Genomic DNA, 18,968 nt, shown 5'->3' on the forward strand with positions numbered 1-18,968 from the left:
TGTTAACGCATCCTCCATTAATGTAAGGAGGGTTAAAACCAACAAGAGGCTGAAGTTAATGCTGTATAAATATTACGCCCACAGCTGTCATCTTTGGCACTGCAGTTCATTAGAGTCAGTTTGATTTCTTCATTCTGTAAACAAACCCTTAGGACTTAAAATCTCTGTTAGTTTCATAGTTTATTGTCTAAGAGTGGAAACCCTACAACACAGACCATCAAATTTAGTTCACTGTGTCATGGATAACAATTTATTTGATCCAAAATTATTTTTATAATCCTGGTTGCAAATAGTCTTCTTAGCAAGGTCCAATTTGCTAACAGTCAAACTGAAGGCCCAGTATTTGAAAGGCATGTTTAAAGTGTCGCTAATGCTTCACAGAGGTTTTTGGGGGAGATTTTTAGGTTGCTTACCAAGGGAAACGCTTTAGTGTTCAAATGTTTTAATATTTAAATGAGAATTCTTAACAAAATAATGGCACAAATACCTTTTTACTTATCGTTTAACTTCAAACGAATGCAAAGTGTTTTCTGTCTCTTAATATAATCCCACATGGACTCGGTGAGTTTGAGATCAGGGTTTTCTTAGGGCTATAGCGTCTGATGAAGGACTCCTTGTTCTTCATGCTTCTAAATACTGTAAGACTCTTTAACAGTGGATGTTGGGATTTCTTATTGTGCTGCAGTGTAATATAGCTTTTCATCAATCAGACACCCAAACGGTGGAATCTAAACCAGTGCTGATCTATCTTTAAACAGGCCAAGCCTCTTACTGACTGACAGGTGGCCATCTAAAGTTTAATATCTTGAAACAAAGTTCAAAATCTGTAAATAAAGGATAGCAGTGTTTTGAAGGTAGATTTGTTAAAAGACATGCATGTTTTCAAGCTTTTACTTTATGCATTGGTTGTCTTAGTCAAAGGTAAAAACAAAAAGCACATTGTTTGTTTGTTGTTATAATTGTTATTGTAATCATAATTGTATGATTCATCAGTCTGTGATTAAGTTTAAATGTAGTTTTATAAGCCTGTAGGAAGTTTTAATGTCAAACGTTTATTTATAATCCATGGTTTGATGTCTGTTTTTCACCTGTTGATGGGATTAGATTAACTAAACTAAATAGCAGAGTTAAATATGGAGAATGCTGATATGAGGTTTGCCAGATAGTTTAAATCTTTAAGGTCAAGGCAAGGAAGTGGTGTAAATTGTGATGTAAAGATTAGTCTTAATCTAGATCTCAGTCTTTATGATTGTACGCATTAATTGCATTCATAATCATGACGAGTTCCCTTTGATGCCATGAGATGCCAGTCTGCCACCCCTGGACATCAAGTGCACGCATCTCCGACTGGTGAGCTCTGGTTGTTCACCTGGACACTGTCGCTTTTACTATTTACATATTCATCAGATGGCTCATGAATATTGATGGCCTGACTGCGGGCGCAGTGGGTGCCCAGTGGCTGCAGGGCATTGTGGGAAATTAGCCGCATCACTAATTGTGATCCACCGCCCCTCGAGCGTGTCAATCAAAATCAGGAAGGGTGATACTTTGGGGGCACCTGTAGCTCCAAATATGTATGCATGAAGGGACGGCGGGAGAAAGAGCGAATGTCTGTCTGTGTGTGAATGAGTCTGTGTGTGTACATCCAGGGCCACAAGACCACTCCGTTGCCATAGTAACCTCTACCATCAGAACACAGGAGGCTAAGGCTTGGGATCTCAGAGAGAGTGATGGAGTGAGACTGAGAAATGAAATGAGCTATGTGTCTGTCTGTGCATCTGTCTGCCTGTCTCATGGTGTACTGTGTTGCTCTAAATTAGAGACAGACTGTACGTGGAGAGGATGAGGAAGGATGCATACCTGTTTTATCATGTATACACAAACATGAATTGCCTTTTTCAGGCAGTCAATGCAGCCCTTTGCCTTTAATGAAGAAAACAGCCCAGCGTGAGGGTGTAGAAAGAGCCTTCACTGCTTCCCACCACAGACTGTGTTATGAAGCTGCCAACAGCTTCATTTCTCCAACATTCACTGGAGATCATCGGTACTCTGGTGATCTATATATGTTGATGCTGGCGTTTGAGGTCATGTTAAAACCAGAGACTGTATCCAAATGATGGACTGTGACTTTACCTCTTAAGTTATAGACTAGCGTTTTGATCAAGTTTTAGCAGCGTGGCATCTTAGCCATGTTTCTGGAGACAGAAGTGACCATATTTGAATGAGAAGGGGAGTGGAATGGACAATTATGAGTGTATAACAGCAAGCCTTTCTGGCAGATGGTATCTATAGACTGAATTGGTAACTCAGATTAGCTGAGGTGAAACCTAACAGATAGCTACCAGCCTAGTTGGCATTCACCTGTCATTCACAACAACCAAACACCTAATGGCTCATTTTAAGGCTTAATAAAACTTAAATGGGTTTAAAAAGTTAATCATCTGTTCAGTTGCCATTCAGTGAGAAATTGGCCACAGACACCAAGATATATATATATATATATATATATATATATATATATATATATATATATATAAATATATATATATAAAAACACCCAGCACGCCCCTGCGGGCGGTTTATCCTTCAAGCTCGGGTCCTCTACCAGAGGCCTGGGAGCTTGAGGGTCCTGCGCAGTATCTTAGCTGTTCCCAGGACTGCGCTCTTCTGGTCTTCTGGACAGAGATCTCCGATGTTATTCCCGGGATCTGCTGGAGCCACTCGCCTAGCTTGGGAGTCACCGCACCTAGTGCTCCAAAAAAAAAAAAAATATATATATATGGACAAAGCTGGACTGAAAGACAGCACAGAGGCACTAATCATGGTAGCACAAGGACAAGCTCTGAGCACAAGATCCATAGAGGCTGAGGTCTATCACACCAGGCCGTAGTGATCGATGTAGCGGTTCCGAATGACAGCAATATCAGGAAGAAGGAACACGAGAAGCTGGAGAAATACCAAGGGCTCAGAGAAGAGCTCGAGAGGATGTGGAGGGTGAAGGTAACGGTGGTCTCCGTGGTAATCGGAGCACTAGGTGCGGTGACTCCCAAGCTAGGCGAGTGGCTCCAGCAGATCCCGGGAACAACATCGGAGATCTCTGTCCAGAAGAGCGCAGTCCTGGGAACAGCTAAGATACTGCGCAGGACCCTCATGCTCCCAGGCCTCTGGTAGAGGACCCGAGCTTGAAGGATAAACCGCCCGCAGGGGCGTGCTGGGTGTTTTTTATATAGCGTAGTGGTTAGACTACACGCCTTTGGAACAGAGGATCGCAAGTTCGATTCCTGCCTGGGGCGTCTGTATCCAGTAAGGGTCCTAAGGCTAGACCCCCTATGCTAAGCAAGCCTACCGCAGACATGAGCGAGACAGATAAATATGAAGGCATGCCGGCTCGGACGTCGCCCGGATCAACAAGGTCCGCGTCAGGTGTTGAGGAACCAGGGCACCCTGACGAAAAGTGGGCTACTGGAACAAGAAGGCATCGGTGGGCAAGGGACGAAAACAGGGCGTTGTTGGAATGCTACTACGCAAGTAACCCCGGCGGAAGGGGCTACATGAATAGGATGAGGGACCTATGGATTCTTCGATACCCAACATCCACAATAACGGCGAAACAACTAGTAGCTCAGTGTTCCAACATTCGAAAGAAGGGACTGCTCTCACAGCTAGAGATTGACGAGGTACAACACAAATGCTACGGCAAGGAGGAGTCAGGACGCCAGGTCAGGGGGGAGATATCATCACCCCCACCCGAGATTGGGTACATAGCCCCAAGTGTGATAGGAGAGTTGAGTGCGAGAGGAACTGACCTGAAAAATAGGATCATGGCCAAGCTTGAAACCTGGATCCCCCGTAGCCGGTTACCAAGATTACGTGAAGTACCCTCAGAAGGTCTGCTAGATGATGTTAATGCAGCACTACGGGCAATACCTACAACCACGATTACCGACACTAACAAGCTGATCTACAATACGGCAGCAGTGATCAGTGAGATGCTTGGCTACAAGTTGAACAGCCACAAGGGGCAGTACCCTCCATGGAGAAGGAGGCTAGAGGGCAAGATCAAAGTAGCACGGAGAGAGGTTAGCCAACTAACGGAGTTGCAGAAAGGTGCGACGAATAAGGTGCCTAAGAAATACAGCAAGCTGTCCATACCTGAGGCCTTGGAAACTGCCAAGCAAAGACTCACAGCCTTGGCCAGCCGCTTGAGGAGGTACACCAGAGAGATAGAAGGCAGGAGAATAAACCAGCTGTTCTCCACAGAACCAGCAAAGGTGTACTCTCAGTGGCAAGGGAACAATAAGAGAACAGCACCACCAAGGCTGGAGACGGAGCAATACTGGAAGAGCATATGGGAGAAGGATGCAACCCATAACGGCAATGCTCAGTGGCTAGAGGATCTGAGGGCAGACCACAGCGACCTCCCTGAACAGGGTCCAGTAACCATCACAGTGGCAGATATCCAAGAAAGGGTCTCCAGTATGAAGAGTTGGACAGCACCAGGGCCCGACATGGTTCACGCCTACTGGCTGAAGAAGCTAACTGCACTCCACGAGCATCTGGCAGCACAAATGAACCAGCTGCTAGTTAACGAGATACACCCGGAATGGCTAACTGAAGGCCGGACGGTCCTGATCCCCAAGGACCCCAAGAAGGGACCGGTCCCCTCCAACTACCGACCAATAACCTGCCTCAGTACTACATGGAAGCTCCTGTCAGGCATCATATCGGCTAAGATGAACAGGCACATGGGTCAATACATGAGCGGGACACAGAAAGGAATTGGCAAGAATACCAGAGGCGCAAAACACCAGCTACTGGTAGACAGAACAATCAGCCGAGACTGCAAGACCAGACTGACCAACCTGTGCACTGCCTGGATTGATTACAAGAAGGCCTATGACTCAATGCCCCACAGCTGGATACTGGAATGCCTAGAATTGTACAAGATCAATGGGACCCTAAGAGCCTTCATCAGGAACTCAATGGGGATGTGGCGTACAACACTAGAGGCCAACTCCAAGCCCATAGCACAAGTCACCATCAAGTGCGGGATCTACCAAGGAGATGCTCTGTCCCCACTGCTGTTCTGCATAGGCCTGAACCCCCTCAGTGAGATCATTAACAAGACTGGCTACGGATACCGACTACGGAACGGAGCAGTTGTCAGCCACCTCCTGTACATGGATGACATCAAGCTGTATGCCAAGAGTGAACGAGACATCGATTCACTGATCCACACTACCAGGCTATACAGCAATGACATTGGAATGTCATTCGGACTGGAGAAGTGTAGTCGGATGGTAACAAAGAGAGGGAAGGTAGTCAGAACTGAGGGGATTGAACTACCAGAAGGCAACATTGCAGACATAGAGGACAGTTACAAGTACTTGGGGATCCCGCAGGCGAATGGGAACCATGAAGAGGCCGCTAGAAAAGCTGCAACCACCAAGTACCTGCAGAGGGTCAGGCAAGTCCTGAGGAGTCAGCTGAATGGTAAGAACAAGATCCGGGCCATCAACACGTACGCCCTGCCCGTGATCAGGTACCCTGCTGGGGTAATAGGCTGGCCAAAGGAGGAGATAAAAGCCACTGACATAAAGACAAGAAAGCTCCTTACCATGCATGGAGGGTTTCACCCCAAGTCCAGCACCCTGAGGCTGTACGCTAAGCGGAAGGAAGGGGGCCGGGGACTGGTGAGTGTCAGCACCACAGTCCAGGATGAGACAACGAACATCCAAGAATACATTGGGAAGATGTCCCCAACTGACCGAGTGCTCAGTGAATACCTCAGGCAGCAGAAACCCAAGAAAGAGGAGGGAGACGAGGAACCATCATGGAAGGACAGGCCCCTGCACGGTATGTACCACCGGCAGATAGAGGAGGTGGCTGATATCCAGAAATCCTACCAGTGGCTGGACAAAGCTGGACTGAAAGACAGCACAGAGGCACTAATCATGGCAGCACAAGAACAAGCTCTGAGCACAAGATCCATAGAGGCTGGGGTCTATCACACCAGGCAAGACCCCAGGTGCAGGCTGTGTAAAGATGCCCCAGAGACAATCCAGCACATAACAGCAGGGTGCAAGATGCTAGCAGGCAAGGCATACATGGAACGCCATAACCAAGTGGCCGGCATAGTGTACAGGAACATCTGTGCCGAGTATAACCTGGAAGTCCCGAGGTCAAAATGGGAGATGCCCCCAAGGGTGGTGGAGAATGACCGAGCTAAGATCCTGTGGGACTTCCAGATACAGACGGACAAAATGGTGGTGGCTAACCAACCGGACATAGTGGTGGTAGACAAACAGAAGAAGACGGCCGTAGTGATCGATGTAGCGGTTCCGAATGACAGCAATATCAGGAAGAAGGAACACGAGAAGCTGGAGAAATACCAAGGGCTCAGAGAAGAGCTCGAGAGGATGTGGAGGGTAAAGGTAACGGTGGTCCCCGTGGTAATCGGAGCACTAGGTGCGGTGACTCCCAAGATAGGCGAGTGGCTCCAGCAGATCCCGGGAACAACATCGGAGATCTCTGTCCAGAAGAGCGCAGTCCTGGGAACAGCTAAGATACTGCGCAGGACCCTCAAGCTCCCAGGCCTCTGGTAGAGGACCCGAGCTTGAAGGATAAACCGCCCGCAGGGGCGTGCTGGGTGTTTTTATATATATATATATATATATATATATATATATATATATATATATATATATATTTGGTTCAGGGCCTTGAACGCATTTCTTTCTGCTTTAAAGTTGGGCATTTTAGCCAGAAGCCTGTTGGGACTGACTTACTTTTGGAGCCAGTCTCAGGTGGCTTTTTGAGGAACTACTTTTTTTTTTAACTCTGGAGGGCATGAGGTTACCTCTTGAGCAAAATAAAGCATATAATAATAAATATCTACAGATCTGAAGGACGTGCTATCCTTCAGATCTGTAGGTTCCATGTTCCCAGTTCACAGAGCTTCTTTTTTTAATGTCATGTGTTTCTCCTGTTGGCCCAAAACTTTGAAAGTGGAGAATTTACTCCAGTTTGAGCAATATTTGCCGAAATACTGGTTGTTTTAGGGCCACAGCAAAAAGTTTACATATACAGAATCATGTTGGAGCTGAAACTGAAGAATATGTGGTAAACTATCATCATACATGAAAATAGAAGATATTTTAGACTTAGTCACATGTTCCCCCTTAGTTTTTTCACTCTATCCTCCAACAGATTTAACGTTTTGTTCTCAAGGTTAAACAGAGTTTATTTAGTAAAGACTTACGACATTACAACAAACACTTCATAGTTTTCCCCACAGCTGTTATTGCAGGACTTATACGTTTTATTTATTCTTTTTTTAGCCCCTCCCCCAACACACTGTGGTAGATGGCTGTTCTTCTGTGAGCCTGTTTGTGCTGAAGGTTTCTTTCTGTTAAAAGGGAGTTTTTCCTTCCAACTGTCACTAACTGCTTGCTGCTAGTGGGCCATAGGATTGTTGGGGTTTTCTCTCTATTATAGTAGCATATTTACCTTGCAGTAAAAACTGCCTTGAGGCAACTGTTGTTGTGATTTGGTGCAATATAAATAAAACTAAACTGAACTGAATATTGTTGCTAGCTGGTGTTAATGCGTTTTGGGTTTTTTTTGTTTAATCTTGACTAAAGGATTTATTATGGATGAGTCGTCAGAAGCTTGACAAGTTGTAATGTTTGCAAATTGTTACAGCTAGCATAAATTTTTGAAGTCATCATTTCTAACAAGGCCACAACTTGCTTTAACTGCCCCGTTGAAATTTTCACACCTGGCCAAAGTATACACAATATACACAGTCTGCTGCACTGAAATTCAAGGATCTGTACTGAGACACAGAGTGGGCCTTAAAGGAGACATATTACACTCTTTTCCAGATCTCCTTCCTTCTTCTTGGATTTTACTTAAGTAGATTTAGATTATTCACAATTTAAGACCACTCTTAGGGTCTAGGTGTCCCCATCTACCTAAAACAAACCTTTTCAGCTCCTCTTTTTTTGAGTCCATGCAGCTTTAAAGCCAACTTTCTTCTCACCGACTGCCCTTTGGAAATAAAATATTCAAAGACCGGTTTAGTTTCTGTTCTAACAGCCAGAGTTGTGTGTCTACGATGAGTATTTTAAATATGGCTGTTTTAGCTGACATCATAAAGACCCAAGAACAGAAAAAAACTGTGTGAACTGAGAGTTCAGAGCAATGGTAAGGCTGAGCTTTTGGCTCATTCATATAAACTGACCTACATATTTGACATTTTAGCCATACTGTGTATGCGCATCCACCATTGTAACAGAATGTGTATAAAATAAAACAAAGAAAACCGTCATAGGTCCCCTTAAAATAAAAGATTTATCCATAAAAAGTGTTAAATATTAAGCACCTGTTTATTCACCTTTAGTTGGAACAAACACACATAAGAGTCATGATGGGATTTGCTGACAGTTGCACAGTTACACCATTAATCTGCTAAACCCAGTATTTTAAAAATATTTAATTTTAAACATTGTTTAAATATTGATGAAACAAAAAACATATTGTTCTACCATCACCATTTATTACACATTTTATTCAGTAAGGACTCAGTGTATTACTGATACCTCTTGTACTGACAGTGCACAGGAATTTATATGTGGGGCAGGAAGCAACATGTTAAGTGTAGACATGCTACAATAAACAATGTGTTTAGATATGCATGGGATCATCCATTGCAGTGACTAAAAACACATTTCCATCGCATATTTATACATTATGTTTAACCATATCCCCATTCAGCTACACTTCACCTTTGTATTTCATTGCATGTGTAGACTTTACTGTAATTCCTCCTCCTGAGCACAAGCATACAGCACATTTGAGATTTCACCATCCTAAAATCGAATAAAACTATATATATTTGTCAAAGTGCTCAAAATCAGTATGACATGTGTTAAAGATATGCTAAAATTACACGCCATCTTGCATTTTTTACCACTTGATGTGACACTTTTTGACATGAGTAGGTACGTACGTGTGTGTGTGTGTGTGTGTGTGTGTGTGTGTGTGTGTGTGTGTGTGTGTGTGTGTGTGTGTGTGTGTGTGTGTGTGTGTGTGTGTGTGTGTGTGTGTGTGTGTGTTCGGGGACAAAGCATTCAGTGTTATTTCACCACATCTCTCTCTCTCTCTGAGTCTTCCTTTTTTTTGAGTGGAAGTTTCCAGAACTACGTCTTGATGAATTGCATGGCCCGGTGTTGGAAGTGCAAGATACAACAGTGTATTGCAGGTGAGTGAAGTCATTAATATTTCCTCTGTATCAATATCACTGGTGGAATGGTGTGTGCAAAAGTGTGTGTGCTCCAGATTGACAGGTGGATGATCTCAGTGAGTAGAGCACCCTGGGATCGACTGCATAATCAGGGAGACAAAGGAGCAGAGGAAGAGACGAAGAGAGAGAGAGAGAAATAGAGAGAGAGAGAGATGGTGTGTGAGAGAAAGAGAGAGAGGGATGAGAGAAACAGAGAAGTGCGGAATAGTAAAATTCCCAGAGGGGTGAAGGGGTTGTGTGCTCTCGTCTCTGTTTATTTCCCTGCATTCGTTTGAAATGGTTTGTGTGTGTGTGTGTATATATAAGTTTCTCTAGCTCTTTGTGTATGTGTACGTGTGCTGGTATATGTAAACCATCAGCCTCTGTGTGTGTGTGTGGCAGGTGTTTGATGGTTTGCAGCAGTAAATGGGTTCATTGTGAGAACAGCAAAGGTTCCACATCAGGAGACTTCCCTGATAATTATACAGAAGCAGTCAAGTAAAATGCACACGCATTCGTTCCCCCTTATAGGCTCCTATCAGAGTTGTTGTGGTGTGTTTCTTGTGTATTGCGGCATGTGAGTGTGTAATGTGGGTGTTTGTCTGTGATCTCAGGTGCATTTGTATATGCTGCGGTTGACATCCACGCTGGTTGTTACACAGTAAACAGGATTTCCCTGGCAGCCGATGACTTAAGAAAACAGCGCAAAAGCTTATGGCTGACCAAAGGCTCAAAGCCGGCAGAGTCTTATAATTGACCACCTCTGCTTTCAAGTTTTCCACTATCTCTCTCAGTCCTCTCTGTTTACTTCTGGTACGGTTTTGTCTATTCCATTTTTTTTTGTTCCAAATCGGCCTCTGTTACATTTAAGGATAAACAAAAACATCACAGGCCAAAAAATACAACACTGAGAAGAGGCTGAATTTGACACTGGGGGGAAGGAATCAATATCACTAAGGGCGGTTGGTCATGTTGCAAGAAAGGAGGTTCTTATTAGACATAAAACTCTAAATTGTGTTTATTTTTGTCACAAAATTGACTAATCTTGTTGCTGTACTATTTAGTGTAAAGTTTGTTTGTTTTTTACACTAGGATGTGTAGAATGTGATTGCAATGAAAGAGTGAAAACTTGAAATTATAATGTGTTTTTTTCCAGATTTGGTCACCATGAGGGAAAGTTGGAAACGCTTAACACTCTTAACACACCAAGAGTTATAAATCTCAAATCTTAATGAGACTTTTCACCTGGAATTAAAAAAAAGGGTAATAATAATAGCAACAAGAATAACTGGAGATGGGAGCCTACATGCAACTCACTTTGTACTGGACAAAAAACCCCACTTACTTATGGAAATTATTGCTACTGGAAAAAGCTAGCATACTGTATTTTGTTTGGAAAATGGTAAATACCTGCTATGAAAAAGTATTTTTTGCACATCGGTTAAGTGTACATGTTTCACATAATCAAAGAAATTCTTATATTAGACTAGGATGGAAGAAATATAGTTTTTAAGTGATGGTTTCATTTATCAGGGGAAAAAAGCTTTCCAAACCTTCCTGGCCCTATGTGAAAGGGCAATTGCATCTAAATTTAATTTGACCACATTTGAGGGTTTTATTTGTTTTGAGCATGAATGATGTGTTTAAGGTAATCTCAGTGTGATTTTTATACATTTTTGGAAAGCAGAGTTCAATTTCACCAACTATAGCTAGGCCTGATTACTAATACACCTGTTGAATCAAGAAATCACTCAAATAGCACCTGCTGGACAAAGTGAAGTAGGCTGAAAGATCTCAAAAGCAGATCATGCCATGATATGAAGAAACACCAGAGTCACTGAAATGCATCAATTCAATTGTATTTACACACCAAATCACAACAACAGTTGCCTCAAAGTGCTTTTGTTGTAACCCTACAATAATTGTCAGTATTGAATGGGTTAGCAAACCAGGCTTTGGGACTCCAGTGAACCACAGTGAGAGTTATTATTCATAAATGGAGTAAACTTAGAACAGTGTTAAACCTTCCCAGGAGTTGCCAGCATACCCAGACTGCACTGATGACTCTTCCAGGAGGTCATAAAAAGAACCCAGAATAATATTTAAAGAAGTGCAGGCCCCATTTGCCTCAGTTAAGGTCGGGGTTCGTGATTCAACAATAAGAAAGAAAGTGGGCAAAAAGTCTCTTTGGAGAGTTCCAAGGTGAAACGACTGATGACCAAAAACCACACAAAGACTTGGATGAAAAACTTGTTAGCAATCCCCAAGACTGTTGGGAAAATATTTTGTGGACTGATAAGACAAAAGTCGAACTTTTTGGAAGGTTTGAATGCTGTTACATGTGGTTTAAAACTAACATAGCTTTGCATAATATGGTAGTGTCATTATCTGGGGGTGATTTTCTGTTTTAGGACCAAGATGACTTGCCATAATGGATGGAAGCATGATTTCTGCTCTATAGCAAAAACTCTTGAAGGAGAATTTCCATCCATCGGTTTGTACCATGAAGCTCAAGGTCATGCAACAGGGCAATGACCCAAAACACACCAGCAAGTCCATCTCTGAATGGCTAATAAAAAAGAAGATTTTGCGGTGCCCAAGGTGGTGCAACCAATTAGGAGGTTTAGGTGCAATTACTTTTTCACAAAGGTCCAGGTAGGTTTGGATTGCTTTTTTCCTTTAATAAATGAGATCATTTTAAACGTGAACTTTCTATTTACTCAGATTATCTTTGTTATCTATTAAACATGTGTTTGATAATGACAATTCTAAGTAACAATTCTAACAAGGTTGAAAGTATATTTGGTACAACTACCTTTAACCTGAACTCTCTTAGTCAACTTTCTGGTAATTTAAGTATTCTTCAGGAAAAGTTCTGCAGACTTCTTGGAGGGTATTCAAAGTTCTTCATTGGATGTTGACTGTCTTGTGTCATGTTCTTTGTCAGGATGATCCCACATTGCTTCAATAACGTTGAGGTCTGGGCTCTGGGGAAGACAATCCATGACTGAGAGTGCTCTACTGTGTGTTTTCCTATCCAGGTGTTTATTTAGTGCATTAGCAGCATGTTTGGGATCATTCTTAGGCTGAAAAAGAAGGCAGCTCCAATTAGACACTTTCAATCTATTTTTCTGCATTTATAATTCCATCAGTGTTGACAAGATCTCAGACACCACTGACTGAAATGCAGCCACAAATCATGACAGAGCTGTATGCACTTATTGTTGTAACCTTCTCTGTACATATTGATGATGAATTAAAACAAATATTTCACCATTTCCAATAAGGCTTTCGCCAGCTGCATTTCTCAGGTCCTGTGTGGGGTCTTTTCTTGATTTTTTCCCCCCCTATTTCTTAAGGACATGACTTTCAGATACTGCTAATCTGCTGTAGATAGTTTTCAGGTCTCCAAGTTGTCTAGTTTGATCATTTTTTAAGGATACAGTGCATGTGTTGCATTTGCCATTTTAAAAATATTCAACTAAAGAAATGGAAGAAAAATCCATGTTTTGTGACAGGCTACTTGTAATGATACAATTTAAAATTGATTCTTTGCTAAGTTGTCGGTTATGTGCAGAAAAAACCAGTTCATCATTTGAGTTTGGTGTCTTTTATGCTTGATTGCTTCATAGGCCAGTCTTAAGTGGCTTAACAAACAAACAAACAAAACGTCCCTCTGAAAATAATGTATATGCACAGATTTTGGTGAAAACTGGTATAAATGACATGTTTTTAATGTGAATCAAGGCTGAACTGTAAAAATGTTCATATGCGCTTTAAAAGAGAAGTATGAGCAGGACTATTTCTTACAGTGGAGCAGTAGATAACTGAGAATGTTAATGCTTACAACAATTATCCATCCTGTGACTGTAAACACTGCTGCCCATTACCAGTTGTAGTTTGTCATCTTTAACTAATCTAATTTTTGTCTAATTATCAAAATGTCAACTTAAAACTTCTCAGCTCCCAAATATACTTATTTAATGTCATATTTTTCTAATATTATTTTTGTTCACGTGTTAGCTTGTGAAGATTGCATCCTTATTGCTTTTCTCTGCCCATTTTCTTGCGTGCCTGACCACCTTTTTGTTTTTTTCTCCTGTGATAGAGTTTGTTGAAATAAACATGAGCAAAAAAACCCCTCTGAATTATCTGCAGTCCAACTTTTCTGGAGTCTTGTATCCCATTGTTACAATCACAAGTTGTAAAAAGTGACCAAATAAATCAAGAGCACCTTTCCCTTTGCCCTTGTGTTCCTCTTGCTTTTACTCTACACTTCAAAGGAGGCAAAGGAGTCAGATTTCAAGTAGTGTTTCTTTAATCAAATCTGGTTTACCAGTGCAACCATGTCTCATACAGGACCAAATCTCTCAACAACAACAAATGTCACATACACAAAAATCTATACAATCTATACCGTGTTTACAGCTAAATAAGTTGTAGCTGCCACTTCTCAGTCTGGAAAAGGGTTCAGATCTTAGAGGTTTACCTATAGCATTACCTTTACTCAAACAATTAAACGATGACCTGAATCAACAGGTTCGGGCTTGCTTGAGCTCCCGATGTATGCAAATTCCCCCATAACAAAGAAAAAGACAACACATGAAATAAGAGCAGAAGTTCTTATAATTAGACTTTATTTGGGTGTATCCTATACAGAATATATTGGTTTTAATTTGCAGTAATTACAAGGAACAGTGACCAGCTGTGAAACATGAGTCAAATAATAAACAATACAACACATCAACGATCAAAGTATGCTGCCCAAAAGCCTTTACAGTTCTTTACAGTAAAAACACTCCAGTTGACCGTGAACTTTTAAATACCTTGAGCGGACCTCTTCCGATTTCATGTATCTGCTCATGAAATAGCTGCCCTGTTGCTCATTTCTCACACACTCACATACAGAATAAAACTAAATATATTTGTCTGTATTTATCTGTCAAACTGCACTGTATTGGAAAAACTGAAAGCGTGAGTGGCCAGATCATTTGATTCTTAAAGATTTTCTTTTAGAAGTAGCCTCGGCCTTCACTTCATCCTGTTAATTCAATGTACATCGAGCATGTCGTCTCTCACACAAACACGCACGCACACACAGCATATATTCAAACAGCTCTGCTTTAAAAAGATTACAGAGATTACACAGGAATTACATGATCAAAGTAATTGAACCTGCATCGCCCCCCCTCCTTGCATGTGTACACTTATAGTAGCTTTGAAAATGAGTGAGGGTATGAATAAGTGTGTAAGAGTGAGCCAGTGTGTGTGCCCTCTCTTTTCTCAGAGTCCTGCAGGTTAATCTCCCCTCAGGCTGTACTGCCAAAGCAGCGCACTCTGCTGGCTGGGACATGAACAGCCAAAAGGGAAACACGTCCATGCTTCTTGTTGCACAATAACAAAAACAAAAACACTTTGTGAAAACGCGTGCTTTGACATCACGCCTGGGATTTTTGTTAAAATGCATGCCACAGACTGGCTGTAAATACATTCTGGTGAGCTGATTCACTCTTAGTGAATATTTTGTTGCCTAGCTGCCCAAAAGCACCAATGTTGTGCTGTTTTCAGCACCGTTTCTGGTAAGATCTACCAACAGGAACAGGATCTTGGCTTACAGTCAGTTCTTGTGAGTTGGAAAAGCACATTGAGTTTAAAGGTTATGGGGACTGAGAAATAAAGTATTGGAAATAACTAAAGATTGAACAATACTAAAACAGAAGCTGGGAAAGGAAAAAGGCAAGGCAGTATAGATATATATTTTTAAAAAGTAAATGCACACCATACTACTTTGGTTAAGGATAAAAGGGGTTAGGGTAATTGCAGTAACAGGAAAACGTGTTAATTTTAGTGATTTTTGTTCTTCAGGCTTAAAAATCACCAAATAAAATAAAGAAATGAGGATTTATTAAATCTATTCACAACCAGTACATTTAACCAGGTGTAAACATCCCATTGTTTTAAGTGCTGAATGGACAGAAAGGTCAGTCATTTATGCCTTAGAGAACAACAAAAGGAATATTTTGATATAATATGAAGGCAGTATAAAGGGAAACAATTGCAGAAAGCTCAACATAAATACCATAATCAAAAGAGCTGAAAACCTGCATCTGCATGGAAGCTATAGGGATAAAAAGGCAGACCTATGATTTGATTTGTGTTTGGTGCATTTATGTGGCATTTGTATCTCAACTGCCAGCTGAGATTTTCCTCAAATCATTTTTGAAACAACACTTTGGATCCACAACAAGCAAGAAGCTGCATCCACTGCCAAATCCAACAAGCTGTAGCAGCTGATGGTTGCTCAGTTTGACATCAACTGAAAATGATTGCAGTGAAAATAAAGTTAAAAGGTCAAAGACCCACTTGACTCTTGGCATTGAACTCACCATGCAGAAGAAAGCTTCTGTTGGAGCCTCGAGCCATATCTAAAGTAATAACCGCGCATGCTTATTACCATTATTCTACTTTTTAACACTGGCGTGTAGTTGAGTAAATCTGAAACCCAGCAGACACAATTGAGATGCATCATCTATCAAAACAAATTGATTCATTTACTAATTTAAAGTCATAAAAGTCTGATTTTTTTTTCTTTGCCTGTTGCATCTCAAGCGCTGCAGGATCTTAAAAGAAAAGAAAAAACAGAGGAACGGGGGAAGAAGAGATGATGAAAATCTGAAAGTACATTTTGCTCCTTCCTCCCATCCGTGAATTACAAAAAAAAACGGATGGGAAAAGACTTTTAGCTTTCGTGTGATCTTCAGGAGCACTTCAGAAAACTCTTGAAAAGAGAAGTTAATGAACATCGATCGACGCGCACTGAAACACACAGAGAAACACTCACACACATACACATATACACCAAGCTTACTAATCCAACAGCTGGTGAAGTTAAGTTTGAGAGATCAATTTTACAGCTTCGGTTATACACGGGTGATAGCTGTGATCGTTTATTAAAAATACAGTTAATCATTCACCGTATAAGACCATTAATTGATGGCCGGAAAAAAGAACCCTTCAACCGACGCTTTAACAGACCAACATTAACCGCTTGCTAGTTAAGTTGCTTTTGTGTGTGTGTGTGTGTGTGTGTGTGTGTGTGTGTGTGTGTGTGTGTGTGTGTGTGTGTGTGTGTGTGTGTGTGTGTGTGTGTGTATGTAACTTTGAAAAAACAAAAAGTCATAAAAGAATCCACAAATCAAAAGAAAAATCGACACTTTTCGATTTTAGCCACAGCAGACAAAACGGCCCGTGATCTCTTATAATTATTATTGCAATAGAGAAGTCTGAGGATTATATGTATCCAATATGTTGGTGAGTGACTGTCCGTTGGCAGCAGATTGTCCTTTTCTTTAGTTTTTCGCAGCAGCTGACACGTGTCTGACCTGAATTGAACTTCTAATTTGACTTCAGGAGTAATTACGGTCACAAAGTACAATAATTAAACACGCAAACTGGCAACACAAGCCGTGCTTACATCGCTATATGACAGGTAAGCAGAAGAACTCACGTAATTCCTGCGTTTAGGATTTTCCGAAGAACTGTAGTGTCCTTAAAGTAGCCAAAATGTCCTGCGGCTCTATGTGTGTGAGTGGGTGGGGTAAGTTTGAGGGTGTCACCCTGGGGCGATAATAATTATGATATATGCACTTGACAGAGTGTGGATGTCTTTTATTATCTATTACATTTGTTTAAATCGCTGTTAAGGCAGATACATGCAATTAGAGTAAATTTCGTCCAGGCTGGACAAGACTATATACTGGTCTGTTTCTCCTGGACTGTCCTTTTAACAGCGACCACCTGCGTCTCGCCTCCTCTGCTCTGCTCACCTCACGCACTGCATGGGGAGAAATTAATTTGCTGCAGATCTCAAAAGCTTAAACAAGGCAGTGACGCCCCGGCCCCTCCCCTCCGCAAACCGACAAGTAAATCCCCACAATTAGCAGATCCATATTAGCATATTAACCTGTGCTTCCTTCCGAAGCGCATCCTTTATGTAGGTCAGACACAATTTTCTTAATTGCTTTTGCTGTTGACGGAGGACAAACATCTTCTGGGCCGTTTGTTATTGTTGCGTTCATTATATTAGTGGTTATCTTAAGCTGGAAAGGTGCAAGCAGGCGCACACACACACATATGTACACAGCTAAAGGGACCGAGTTAACGGACGCTCACAGCCAGATGAAGCCGGTGTCAAACCGGTGCTGATTAAAAACCAAACAGACTCACAAACAAGGCCAGCACATGTGCGCACAGACTGCAAGCAGACAGCATTGTGAATTTTGAAAGTCCGTCTTTCAATCAAGAGCAGACTGTTTACATGAGTTTGCGAGTGTCCCGTCATTAGATGTTTAAATACTACTTCTTTTTTGTCACGCGTGGCTTGTAAAAAGTGGTCCAAACATAGGTCCTTTAAAACTCAGCATGGATCCTCATGAAATGTATCATCGCTTGCTGCAAGTATTAGAATCTGACACAATATACTTAAAGTAGTGTTAAAGCCTATAAAGGGATTACTGCTTACACTGACAGCAATGGACTAAATGACTGCAGGCTATATAGTGATCTATTATGAATAAGTGTTGGCCTACTATTAACCCATTTAAAACGATCAGATCTGATACTAAATCAAAGAAGGACGAGCAGATAATGACATTTATATTTCAGGTTAAATACAATATGATAAATTTAGCTATTTGATTAGATTTTTTTTGTTTAGTTTTAAATCTAAAGCTGCACCGGAACAGTTAGTGACATAAAAATAGCCATGAGACTTTTGCTTTTAGAAAAATTTAAATTTCTACAGCGGCCCTGTGAGCTCAATCCTAATCTTCTGCCTCTCCATGCTGTCTTATATGGCAACATGGCCCTCTGCTCTCAGCGGTCCATCCAGGAACCTTGGGGCTGATCTAAATTCTCGCCTCTGGGCTGTACTGTGCGGGGTTTCGGGCCTTTCCCTGCCTCGTCAGGCGGCAGATGGACTGGCTCCTGTCCGGAGATCAGTGCGCATCTGGTGGGGCGCTCCCAGCCCCCGGTAAAGCGGGGCCAGTCGTCGGCATTAAGTCCTATTAGGACCGTCTACCGTGCAACTGGTGCCTCGGGTTGGAGACGACGGTGGCTGCACAACCTGCATACACATATATCTGTTCAGGCAACAGCGTTCACCATGACAGGAATAAAAAATAAACCAGATCCATGGGCTCAGTCATCTGTTAGGATACTGGTCAATGGAGTGTGGAGATTTAGGGTCAAGCGCTTCAGCTGATGCCCATTTGAATGTAAAGAATGTGTTTGGCCTTAAAGCCATTTCTAAAATGAATCAGGCCAGCTGACTGAAATTCACAGACCTACATCTTCAGGTAAATTTATGTCTTGTCATCCAAGTTTTTCTAACGATGTAAGAGGAAACAGGTTAAGTTGCCATTCTAGTAAAAGTCTATGTGTCAGCACGATTTGCTTCCCTTAGTTTGATCAAGCTTGCCCCTCCACACTTTCTTTAAAAAAATGAAATCAAAGGTGTGTACCCTCGTGGGGGCATTTTGTCACTGAATTCGGGTCAGTTTTTGTTGCTGTGTTCTGGCCGTAACAAGATAACGTCAGAAAATCCTGATCACATGATCAAATTTAGCATCGTTTAAGGTACTTTAATTGACACCACGGCTCTCTCTTGCTCCCTCCATCTCTT

Source organism: Astatotilapia calliptera, chromosome 15 (genome assembly GCF_900246225.1).
Source record: "Astatotilapia calliptera chromosome 15, fAstCal1.2, whole genome shotgun sequence".
Taxonomy (NCBI): domain Eukaryota; kingdom Metazoa; phylum Chordata; class Actinopteri; order Cichliformes; family Cichlidae; genus Astatotilapia; species Astatotilapia calliptera.